This window comes from Chlorocebus sabaeus, chromosome 9 (assembly GCF_047675955.1).
Source record: "Chlorocebus sabaeus isolate Y175 chromosome 9, mChlSab1.0.hap1, whole genome shotgun sequence".
In the NCBI taxonomy this organism is placed as follows: domain Eukaryota; kingdom Metazoa; phylum Chordata; class Mammalia; order Primates; family Cercopithecidae; genus Chlorocebus; species Chlorocebus sabaeus.
The window spans coordinates 58816475-58828894 of NC_132912.1; the positions used below are offsets into that span (position 1 = coordinate 58816475).

The window sequence follows — 12420 nt, forward strand, 5'->3', positions numbered from 1 at the left end:
CAGAACAAGCTATTTACAAAGAAGAATTAGAAGTTGCCAATATGCTCATTATTAAATAATTTTTTATTCTCTTAGTAACCTAAGAAATATAAATTACAACGAAAATAAAATATGTTTTTTCACTCATCAACCTAAACAAAACTTAAAATCTTAATTTTAGTATGGGTAAGGTTGTAGGGAACAGGCAGTCCCTGCTAATGGAAACACAAGCTGAAAATACAAACTTCCTGGAAGGAAAGTTTACTATAAAAATGAAAAAAAATCTTAAAATATTTATGTCCTTTGACCAGCATTTCTCTATTAAGAAATGATCCTAAACTAATTATCTCAGTCATATGCACATGTAAACATACTATTATTCATAAGAAAAAATATTATAAATTACTCATCTTCCAAAGTAGAACACATGTTAAAACTTTTTTTAAAAACTAAAACATATACACTACAATCTATATTATATTCAAATATATGTACATGGGAAAATATCAGATACAGCTAGAGTATTTCTTATATATATTTCTTACATTTATTTATATCAAAGTGTAAGATATAAAATATTAATAAGATATATAATATAAGAAATATATGATGTATTCCACGTTTTTACCTGTGAATTTAAGTTAGAAATAGATTTTTCAATATTAATTTAAAAAATAAGAAACAGGGGGGCGGAGCAAGACGGCCAAATAGGAACAGTTCCAGTCTCCAACTCCCAGTGCAAGCGACACAGAAGACCAGTGATTTCTGCATTTTCAACTGAGGTACTGGGTTCATCTCACTAGGGAGTGCTGGACAATGGGTGCTGGTCAGCTGCTGCAGCCCGACCAGCGAGAGCTGAAGCAGGGCGAGGTATCGCCTCACCTGGGAAGCGCAAGGGGGAAGGGAATCCCTTTTCCTAGCCAGGGGAACTGAGACACACAACACCTGGAAAATCAGGTAACTCCCACCCCAATACTGCGCTTAAAGCAAACGGGCACACCAGGAGATTATATCCCACACCTGGCCGGGAGGGTCCCACGCCCACGGAGCCTCCCTCATTGCTAGCACAGCAGTCTGCAATCTCGCGGCAAGGCAGCAGCAAGGCTTGGGGAGGGGCGCCCGCCATTGCTGAGGCTTAAGTAGATAAAGCCGCTGGGAAGCTCGAACTGGATGGAGCTCACAGCAGCTCAAGGAGTCCTGCCTGTCTCTGTAGACTCCACCTCTGGGGACAGGGCACAGCTAAACAACAACAACAATAACAAAAGCAGCTGAAACTTCTGCAGACGCAAACGACTCTGTCTGACAGCTTTGAAGAGAGCAGTGGATCTCCCAACACGGAGGTTGAGATCTGAGAACGGACAGACTGCCTGCTCAAGTGGGTTCCTGACCCCTGAGTAGCCTAACTGGGAGACATCCGCCACTAGGGGCAGACCGACACCCAACACCTCACACAGTGGAGTACACCCCTGAAAGGAAGCTTCCAAAGCAAGAATCAGACAGGTACACTCGCTGTTCAGCAATATTCTATCTTCTGCAGCCTCTGCTGCTGATACCCAGGCAAACAGGGTCTGGAGTGGACTTCAAGCAATCTCCAACAGACCTACAGCTGAGGGTCCTGACTGTTAGAAGGAAAACTAACAAACAGGAAGGACACCCACACCAAAAACCCATCAGTACGTCACCATCATCAAAGACCAGAGGCAGATAAAACCACAAAGATGGGCAAAAAGCAGGGCAGAAAAGTCGGAAATTCAAAAAATAAGAGTGCATCGCCCCCTGCAAAGGAACGCAGCTCATCGCCAGCAACGGATCAAAGCTGGACGGAGAATGACTTTGACGAGATGAGAGAAGAAGGCTTCAGTCCATCAAACTTCTCAGAGCTAAAGGAGGAATTAGGTACCCAGCGCAAAGAAACTAAAAATCTTCAAAAAAGAGTGGAAGAATCGATAACTAGAATAATTAATACAGAGAAGGCCATAAATGAATTGACAGAGATGAAAACCATGACATGAGAAATAAGTGACAAATGAACAAGCTTCAGTAACCAACTCAATCACTGGAAGAAAGAGTATCAGCGATTGAGGATCAAATGAATGAAATGAAGCGAGAAGAGAAACCTAAAGAAAAAAGAAGAAAAACAAATGAACAAAGTCTGCAAGAAGTATGGGACTATGTAAAAAGACCAAATCTACGTCTGATTGGGGCGCCTGAAAGTGAGGGGGAAAATGGAACCAAGTTGGAAAACACTCTGCAGGATATCATCCAGGAGAACTTCCCCAACCTAGTAGGGCAGGCCAACACTCAAATTCAGGAAATACAGAGAACGCCACAAAGATACTCCTTGAGAAGAGCAACTCCAAGACACATAATTGCCAGGTTCACCAAAGTTGAAATGAGGGAAAAAATCTTAAGGGCAGCCAGAGAGAAAGGTCGGGTTGCCCACAAAGGGAAGCCCATCAGACTAACAGCAGATCTCTCGGCAGAAACTCTACAAGCCAGAAGAGAGTGGGGGCCAATATTCAGCATTCTTAAAGAAAAGAATTTTAAACCCAGAATTTCATATCCAGCCAAACTAAGTTTCATAAGTGAAGGAGAAATAAAATCCTTTACAGATAAGCAAATGCTTAGAGATTTTGTCACCACTAGGCCTGCCTTACAAGAGACCCTGAAGGAAGCACTAAACATGGAAAGGAACAACTGGTACCAGCCATTGCAAAAACATGCCAAAATGTAAAGACCATCGAGGCTAGGAAGAAACTGCATCAACTAACGAGCAAAATAACCAGTTAATATCATAATGGCAGGATCAATTTCACACATAACAATATTAACCTTAAATGTAAATGGACTAAATGCTCCAATTAAAAGACAGAGACTGGCAAACTGGATAAAGAGTCAAGACCCATCAGTCTGCTGTATTCAGGACATCCATCTCACATGCAGAGACATACATAGGCTCAAAATAAAGGGATGGAGGAAGATCTACCAAGCAAATGGAGAACAAAAAAAAGCAGGGGTTGCAATACTAGTCTCTGATAAAACAGACTTTAAACCATCAAAAATCAAAAGAGACAAAGATGGCCATTACATAATGGTAAAGGGATCAATTCAACAGGAAGAGCTAACTATCCTAAATATATATGCACCCAATACAGGAGCACCCAGATTCATAAAGCAAGTCCTTAGAGACTTACAGTAAGGACTTATACAATAATAATGGGAGACTTCAACACCCCACTGTCAACATTAGACAGATCAACGAGACAGAAAGTTAACAAAGATATCCAGGAATTGAACTCATCTCTGCAGCAAGCAGACCTAATAGACATCTATAGAACTCTCCACCCCAAATCAACAGAATATACATTCTTCTCAGCACCACATCGCACTTATTCCAAAATTGACCACATAATTGGAAGTAAAGCACTCCTCAGCAAATGTACAAGAACAGAAATTATAACAAACTGTCTCTCAGACCACAGTGCAATCAAACTAGAACTCAGGACTAAGAAACTCAATCAAAACCGCTCAACTACATGGAAACTGAACAACCTGCTCCTGAATGACTACTGGGTACATAACGAAATGAAGGCAGAAATAAAGATGTTCTTTGAAACCAATGAGAACAAAGATACAACATACCAGAATCTCTGGGACACATTTAAAGCAGTGTGTAGAGGGAAATTTATAGCACTAAATGCCCACAGAGAAAGCAGGAAAGATCTAAAATTGACACTCTAACATCACAATTAAAAGAACTAGAGAAGCAAGAGCAAACACATTTGAAAGCTAGCAGAAGGCAAGAAATAACTAAGATCAGAGCAGAACTGAAGGAGATAGAGACACAAAAAACCCTCCAAAAAATCAATGAATCCAGGAGTTGGTTTTTTGTAAAGATCAACAAAATTGACAGACCACTAGCAAGACTAATAAAGAAGAAAAGAGAGAAGAATCAAATAGATGCAATAAAAAATGATAAAGGGGATATCACCACCAACCCCACAGAAATACAAACTACCATCAGAGAATACTATAAACACCTCTACGCAAATAAACTAGAAAATCTAGAAGAAATGTATAATTTCCTGGACACTTACACTCTTCCAAGACTAAACCAGGAAGAAGTTGAATCCCTGAATAGACCAATAGCAGGCTCTGAAATTGAGGCAATAATTAATAGCCTACCAGCCAAAAAAAAGTCCAGGACCAGATGGATTCACAGCTGAATTCTACCAGAGGTACAAGGAGGAGCTGGTACCATTCCTTCTGAAACTATTCCAAACAATAGAAAAAGAGGGAATCCTCCCTAACTCATTTTATGAGGCCAATATCATCCTGATACCAAAGCCTGGCAGAGACACAACAAAAAAAGAGAATTTTAGACCAATATCCCTGATGAACATCGATGCAAAAATCCTCAATAAAATACTGGCAAACCGGATTCAGCAACACATCAAAAAGCTTATCCACCATGATCAAGTGGGCTTCATCCCTGGGATGCAAGGCTGGTTCAACATTCGCAAATCAATAAACATAATCCAGCATATAAACAGAACCAAAGACAAGAACCACATCATTATCTCAATAGATGCAGAAAAGGCTTTTGACAAAATTCAACAGCCCTTCATGCTAAAAACACTCAATAAATTCGGTATTGATGGAACGTACCTCAAAATAATAAGAGCTATTTATGACAAACCCACAGTGAATATCATATTGAATGGGCAAAAACTGGAAAAGTTCCCTTTGAAAACTGGCACAAGACAGGGATGCCCTCTCTCACCACTCCTATTCAACATAGTGTTGGAAGTTCTGACTAGGGCAATCAGGCAAGAGAAAGAAATCAAGGGGATTCAGTTAGGAAAAGAAGAAGTCAAATTGTCCCTCTTTGCAGATGACATGATTGTATATTTAGAAAACCCGATTGTCTCAGCCCAAAATCTCCTTAAGCTGATAAGCAACTTCAGCAAAGTCTCAGGATACAAAATTAATGTGCAAAAATCACAAGCATTCTTATACACCAGTAACACACAAACAGAGAGCCAAATCATGAATGAACTTCCATTCACAATTGCTTCAAAGAGAATAAAATACCTAGGAATCCAACTTACAAGGGATGTAAAGGACCTCTTCAAGGAGAACTACAAACCACTGCTCAGTGAAATAAAAGAGGACACAAACAAATGGAAGAACATACCATGCTCATGGATAGGAAGAATCAATATCATGAAAATGGCCATACTGCCCAAGGTTATTTATAGATTCAATGCCATCCCCATTAAGCTACCAATGAGTTTCTTCACAGAATTGGAAAAAACTGCTTTAAAGTTCATATGGAACCAAAAAAGAGTCCGCATCTCCAAGACAATCCTAAATCAAAAGAACAAAACTGGAGGCATCACGCTACCTGACTTCAAACTATACTATAAGGCTACAGTAACCAAAACAGCATGGTACTGGTACCAAAACAGAGATATAGACCAATGGAACAGAACAGAGTCCTCAGAAATAATACCACACATCTACAGCCACCTGATCTTTGAAAAACCCGAGAGAAACAAGAAATGGGGAAAGGATTCCCTATTTAATAAATGGTGCTGGGATAATTGGCTAGCCATAAGTAGAAAGCTGAAACTGGATCCTTTCCTTACTCCTTATACGAAAATTAATTCAAGATGGATTAGAGACTTAAATGGTAGACCTAATACCATAAAAACCCTAGAGGAAAACCTAGGTAATACCATTCAGGACATAGGCATGGGCAAAGACTTCATGTCTAAAACACCAAAAGCAATGGCAGCAAAAGCAAAAATTGACAAATAGGATCTCATTAAACTAAAGAGCTTCTGCACAGCAAAAGAAACTACCATTAGAGTGAACAGGCAACCTACAGAATGGGAGAAAATTTTTGCAATCTACTCATCTGACAAAGGGCTAATATCCAGAACCTACAAAGAACTCAAACAAATTTACAAGAAAAAAACAAACAACCCCATCAAAAAGTGGGCAAAGGATATGAACAGACATTTCTCAAAAGAAAACATTCATACAGCCAACAAACACATGAAAAAATGCTCATCATCACTGGCCATCAGAGAAATGCAAATCAAAACCACAATGAGATACCATCTCACACCAGTTAGAATGGAGATCATTCAAAAGTCAGGAAACAACAGGTGCTGGAGAGGATGTGGAGAAACAGGAACACTTTTACACTATTGGTGGGACTGTAAACTAGTTCAACCATTATGGAAAACAGTATGGCGATTCCTCAAGGATCTAGAACCAGTTGTACCTTATGACCCAGCCATCCCATTACTGGGTATATACCCAAAGGATTATAAATCATGCTGCTATAAAGACACATGCACACGTATGTTTATTGCGGCACTATTCACAATAGCAAAGACTTGGAATCAACCCAAATGTCTATCAGTGACAGACTGGATTAAGAAAATGTGGCATATATACACCATGGAATACTATGCAGCCATAAAAAAGGATGAGTTTGTGTCCTTTGTAGGGACATGGATGCAGCTGGAAACCATCATTCTTAGCAAACTATCACAAGAACAGAAAACCAAACACCGCATGTTCTCACTCATAAGTGGGAACTGAACAATGAGATCACTTAGACTCGGGAAGGGGAACATCACACACCGTGGCCTATCATGGGGAGGGGGGAGGGGGGAGGGATTGCATTGGGAGTTATATCTGATGTAAATGATGAGTTGATGGGTGCTAACGAGTTGATGGGTGCAGCACACCAACATGGCACAAGTATACATATGTAACAAACCTGCACGTTATGCACATGTACCGTAGAACTTAAAGTATAATAATAATAAAAAATAAAAGAAATTAAAAAAAAGAAAGTGCACATTTGCTGTTGTCTAGCTAACAAGTATTTACCACAATATAATAGGCAATTAAGAGACTGATAGTCTAAAAAGGGGAGATAAACTATTTGGAAACAGAAAAAAAAAAAAAAAACGAAAATTTATTCCTAGTTATTTGGAATGACATAAAAACTATAGTGTAATTTCAGGAAACTCTAAATTTTTTCAAAGAGTTCTGGAAATTTTCTTGCAAAACATATTTATCAGATCCTTATAAATCACAACATGTTCAACTGGTTCACTTAGCACTGGACAGATTGAAGGATGCTGTGCTCCAGCCTCAGGCTGATCAAGGAAGCTCCAAATTATAGTAATTACAAATTTAACCTCTCAAATAAATTACGATGTGGAATGAGGAAGATGGTTTTGTCTAAAAGGCTTTGAGAAAGTACTGGGGGGCTACAAATATAACTCAATCATATACTCCTGAACACAGTTGAATCGCTGAATTTAATGTGAGAAGGGAGTTAGAGATGATCTACTTCTGAATCTTTTCTACATTGTTTCAGTGAGTGCACTCTATTCCAGACAGGTAGAGTGAATGGCTACCTGAGGAGTCCAAGACCTAGCTGGGATTGAATCAGTCCCTGGATCTCAGTCCAGTGCTCATTCCACGCACTTGAATTCAGCTTTATTATCTCGGTTAACCAGTTTTGTGACAATAGTTCCATAAGCACTATCTAAAGCAGCACTATTTAACAGAAATATAATGAAAACCACATGTATATTTTTAAATTTTCTGGTAGCCATGTTAAATAAAGGAAAAAGAAACAGATGAAATTAATGTTAATTATTAATAAGATATTTTCTTTAATCCAATGTATAAAGGTTTTCCAAAATTAGTAGAAGAAAAGAAATAATAAAGATCAGAGCAGAAAAAATGAAATTAAGGCTACAAAAGTAACAAAAGATCAACAAATAAAACTTGTTATTTTACAAAGATGAACAAAATCAGCAAACCCTTAGCTAAACGAATTAAGAAAACAAGACTCAATTCAATGAAACCAGAGGAAAAAGGGAGATACTAAAACTGATACCACAGAGACTCAGAGAATCATTAAAGGATATTCTGAACAACCATAAGCCAACAAATTGAAAAACCTAAAAAAAAGTGGGTAAATTCCTGCACACATACAACCTACTGAGATTGAACAATGAAGAAACAGAAAACCTCAACAAGCCAATAATGAGTAATGAGAGTGAAGCTACAATTAAAAGTCTCACATCAAAGAAAAGCTCAGGACCTGATAGATTCACTGCTGAATTCCACAAAACACGTAAAGAAGAAGCAATAACAATTCTACTTAAATTATTCCAAAAACTTGAAGAGAAGGGGATACTTTCAAACTCATTCTATGAGACCATTATTACCCTGACATCAAAACCAGACACAGACACAACAGAAAAAGGAAACTACAGGACAATATTCCTGATGAACATGGATGCAAAAATCTTCAACAAAATTCCATTACTCAAGTTCAATAACATATTAAAAAACTGATTTGCCATGATCAAATGGGATTTATCCTAGGGATACAAGGATGGTTCAACCTAAGTAAATTAATAAACATGATACACGGCATTAACAGAATCAAGAACAAAAACCATATGATCATAACTGCTGAAAAAGCATTCTGTTAAATTCAACATCCATTTATGATGAAAACTCTCAACAAATGGTGTACAGAAGAAACATATCTCAAAACAATAAACACTGCTTATAAAAATCCCATAGTTAACATCTTACCGAACAGGGAAAATTTGCAAGATTTTCCTACAAGATCTGGAACAAGACAAGGATACCTGCCGTCACCACTTTTATTGAACATAGCACCAGAAGTTACAGACAGAACAATTAGGCAAGAGAAGGAAATAAAGGACACCCAAATTGTAAAAGAATAAATAAAATTATCCTTGTTCACACATGATATTATATTTAGACCAACTTAAAGAGTCCACCAAAAAAACGAGCAGAACTGATCAATGAATTCAGTAAAGTGTCAGGATACAAAATCAACATGCAAAAATCAGTATCAGGTCAATACACCAACAGCAGAGAATCTGCAAATGAAATCAAGAAAGCAATCACATTTATAAGGGCTAACAGCAACAACAAAAAAACTTAGGAATAAATTTAACCTATATTTTGAAATAGCTGGAAGAGAACATATGGAATGTTCCCAACCCTAAGAAAGAATAAATGTCTCAGGTGATGAATATCCTAATTACCCTAATTTGATCATTACACATTGTAAGTATCAAAGTATCACATGTATCCCATAAATATATATATTTACATATAATAAATCAAAATTGATTCGTTAAATATATGTATAAATAGCAAAATATATATACGTATAAAGTTCTCAGGATTTCAACCTGTATTCAGTATAAAAATAAAAATAAAATTTTAAATTTTTTTCCATACCAGGTCTTTGGAACTCAGTGTGTTTTTTTCCACTTATAGCATGTTGCAACTGAGACTAGTAAATTTCAAGTGCTCATTGACCATAGTGGCTGATGGCTTCTGATTTGACAATGCAGATCTAGGGCATAGTTGATTTTATGACTTTCTTCCCCAAAAGGCCAGGGCAAGTAGTAATTTAGGTCTGTATCTAAAGACAGAAACCATCATAAAGAAATCCTGTAGAGAAGTGCATCAATAATGAAGAAACACCACAAATACCAAGCTATAGCATGGAGTAGGCAAAGTCTTTCTTGCTTTGGCCAATAGTAAATATGAAAATATTCTCTTAACATGAAATAATGCTGATTCTTTGGATGAGCAGAGAGAAGAGTACAGATGATCACAACCAGGAGGTACTGAAAGCAGAGCCATGATAATAAAGGCATGTGACTGACAGGGTTTGTCATTCTCCCAATGGTGGTGGTATTATTTGCTTACTTAAAACCTAAAAGTTTTCCCTCCATTAAGATTCTCAGGTGCCTTCTGTCAGAGTAAGCTATTCCTGCCTACTCAATTTAGTGATAGTTTCATTCTGCTTCATTTGTAATTAGTTGCCTACCAATGGTCTCCCCAAATTATAATCACCTTGCCCTGATGACCTGAAGCACATTTTGCATATTTAATTTCCTTATCATTGGAAAGTAGTGCATGACACCACACATAATATGTGCTCGATAAAATTTTAACAGGTGTGTAAATGAATCAGTGATGCCCATTCAGAATTTGATGCTGCCTTTCAGAAAATACTATAAAGATTAAAAGTGACTAGGGGAAAAAAAGGCACCCAATGTAAATCTTCCAAATTTCTAAGTGTATACAAAAGACTGGAATTTAGGAAAAAACACAGCAACAGATGTTGAACCACAGGGCTATGCTGACCATATTATTTAAAATTATTCCTTCAAATCAAGAAGGCTTAACTGTAAATCAAGACACACACACACACACACACACACACACACACACCCCATGCCCAAAAGCTTGTCAGAGTTTCAGTAAACAATGCCATCAGGCTGGTATAAAATTATCTTCCTGTTGTCTTGCTTCAGCAACAAATTATTGCTTCAAAGCTTGGCAATCAGAGAAGCAAAATTCTTGAGCATCCCACAAGTGAATTCAAGACTCTCTATTCTTCCTGAGCAAAGTTATATTTGAAGGTAGATATAGTTCTAGCAAACTGAGACTACTGAGGTGCATTTTGATTGCAGTTCTGGTAACCCAATGCCATAATCCACAAAGTCAATTCCTGTTAAACATTTTGTCTAACTTCTGTTAAGTGCTAAGATGGTAACTAGCTCTCTCCTTGATTTCCCCAGGAAAAATTAACTTGTTTCCAGGGTATGTGTAAAAATCCCACTTTTTGTTTTCTTGCCCTTTGGTATCTTCTCTGAAAACTAACTTAATTCGAAGTCCAGCACTGTAGGATTATGTGATAAAAAGTACCTAAAAATCAATAGAGTTCCCAGGCCCCTCAGTTCCAGGCAGCCTTGCTTACCACGCTATAAGAGCTCATCAGCACTGTCGTTCCACTTGCTGCACTCCTAAATTGATTGGAAATGCCCTGACCCAAAGGTCAGATGGTGTGTAAATATAAGGGATATCTCACCATGGCACTCAGAGCTCCACACTGCAGGAAGCCAAGAAGGCCATTTCAAAGGTATTGGTCTGTATCCTAAATAGAGGACTTACAATCTTCTTAGGAAAGACACACATCTCCACTTCGACCAGATGATTAAAGAAATTCCACTGGAGTTTCTTCAGGAGCCTTGCCATGTTCCTCTCCAACAGTGATTTGGGAACACTGCCTTCAGAAAATGCCTTTGGAACTAGCAGGATTGGATATCTCTGCACTTAAAGTCAAAAGAAATTAAAGCCGATCCAGCTATATTATAAAATTATTAATTGCTGCAACCTGATTGGAAGTGACATTTATAAGTAAACTGAGGAATCTATTAGAACTCAGGAAAATTGACCATTCTTTTGAGATAAAGATCGCAAGACAATTAGCATTGAGGGGTAGAATGGCACTGCAGAGTACATTAAGCCTGTGGTGAAAGACTGAAATTGTCACTTGATTCTTGGGAACTTGAGCAAGTTAACTAACTTCTCTGAGGCTCAGCTTTGAAAATCGTGATTCTTAACCAGTTTAGGATTATGAAAGTCTTTGAAAATCTGATGAAAGTCTCTTCTTAGAACTATTTTATGTAAACTTTACTGAGATTGTGAATACCTCATTATCCCCAAATACTTCTCAGGGCCCAAGTTAAGACTTTATATTCTAGAAACTTATAACTCTGCTATTCTATTTCTAGAATGTATCCTCTGTAAGAGTGAGGTGTTTCCAGAACCTAGGACAGTTCCTGATACCTACTGCATGCTTAAGGGACATTTGTAGAATCCTAATAAAGGAAAGAATAGTGAGACTCTTCAAGGAATTAAGTAAGGCAGCTTATGGAAAGGAGAAGTGAAAATTACAAAATATTCTACAAATATGTGACTTCTTTTGTTAAAATAAATTGCAAGCCACTTCTTAAGCTCTGTTCTAATTGATACAGTAAGATAAAATCACAATTTACACTTTCCTACAATGTATAACTTATCCTATAAACCTGGCATTTTCTAAAATGATACATTTGTGCTGTAATTCAAATTTTATCCATTGAAAGCCATTAAAAATAATCAATAAATAAGTGAGAATTAAATTCCCTTACATGTCCAAAGAAATCCTGCTTTTCATTTTGCACTTTCTGCTTGATTCTAAGGATGCCACTATCGTTTTATTGGTCAAATGTGGACATATAATTCACTTGCTATTAAATTCCCACATTCAGTAAACAATTCAATAGTTTGCAATTCCCAAAAGTCTTCCACCTGAATTCCTAACCATTTATCTTCCATGTCTTTGCCTAGTCTCAGACCTCATTATTTTTCACTTAAAACATAAAAATATTTTTCCGTTTCTCCCCCTGTAATTTTTCATTTGCATCATCTCTGATCATCTTGCTAAAACATAAATTTGATCATGTGACTTTTCCACTTAACAATCAAGACACCCGTCCTAAGCCTATTTTATGG

General features: G+C 37.4%; 1 protein-coding gene across 16 annotated transcripts in view; it reads right to left on the bottom strand.

Annotated features, from left to right (window-relative positions):
• The window catches only part of NRG3 (neuregulin 3), a 1130076-nt gene that overhangs the window by 977120 nt on the left and 140536 nt on the right, over positions 1-12420 (bottom strand). The gene's annotated exons all lie outside the window — the stretch shown is intronic.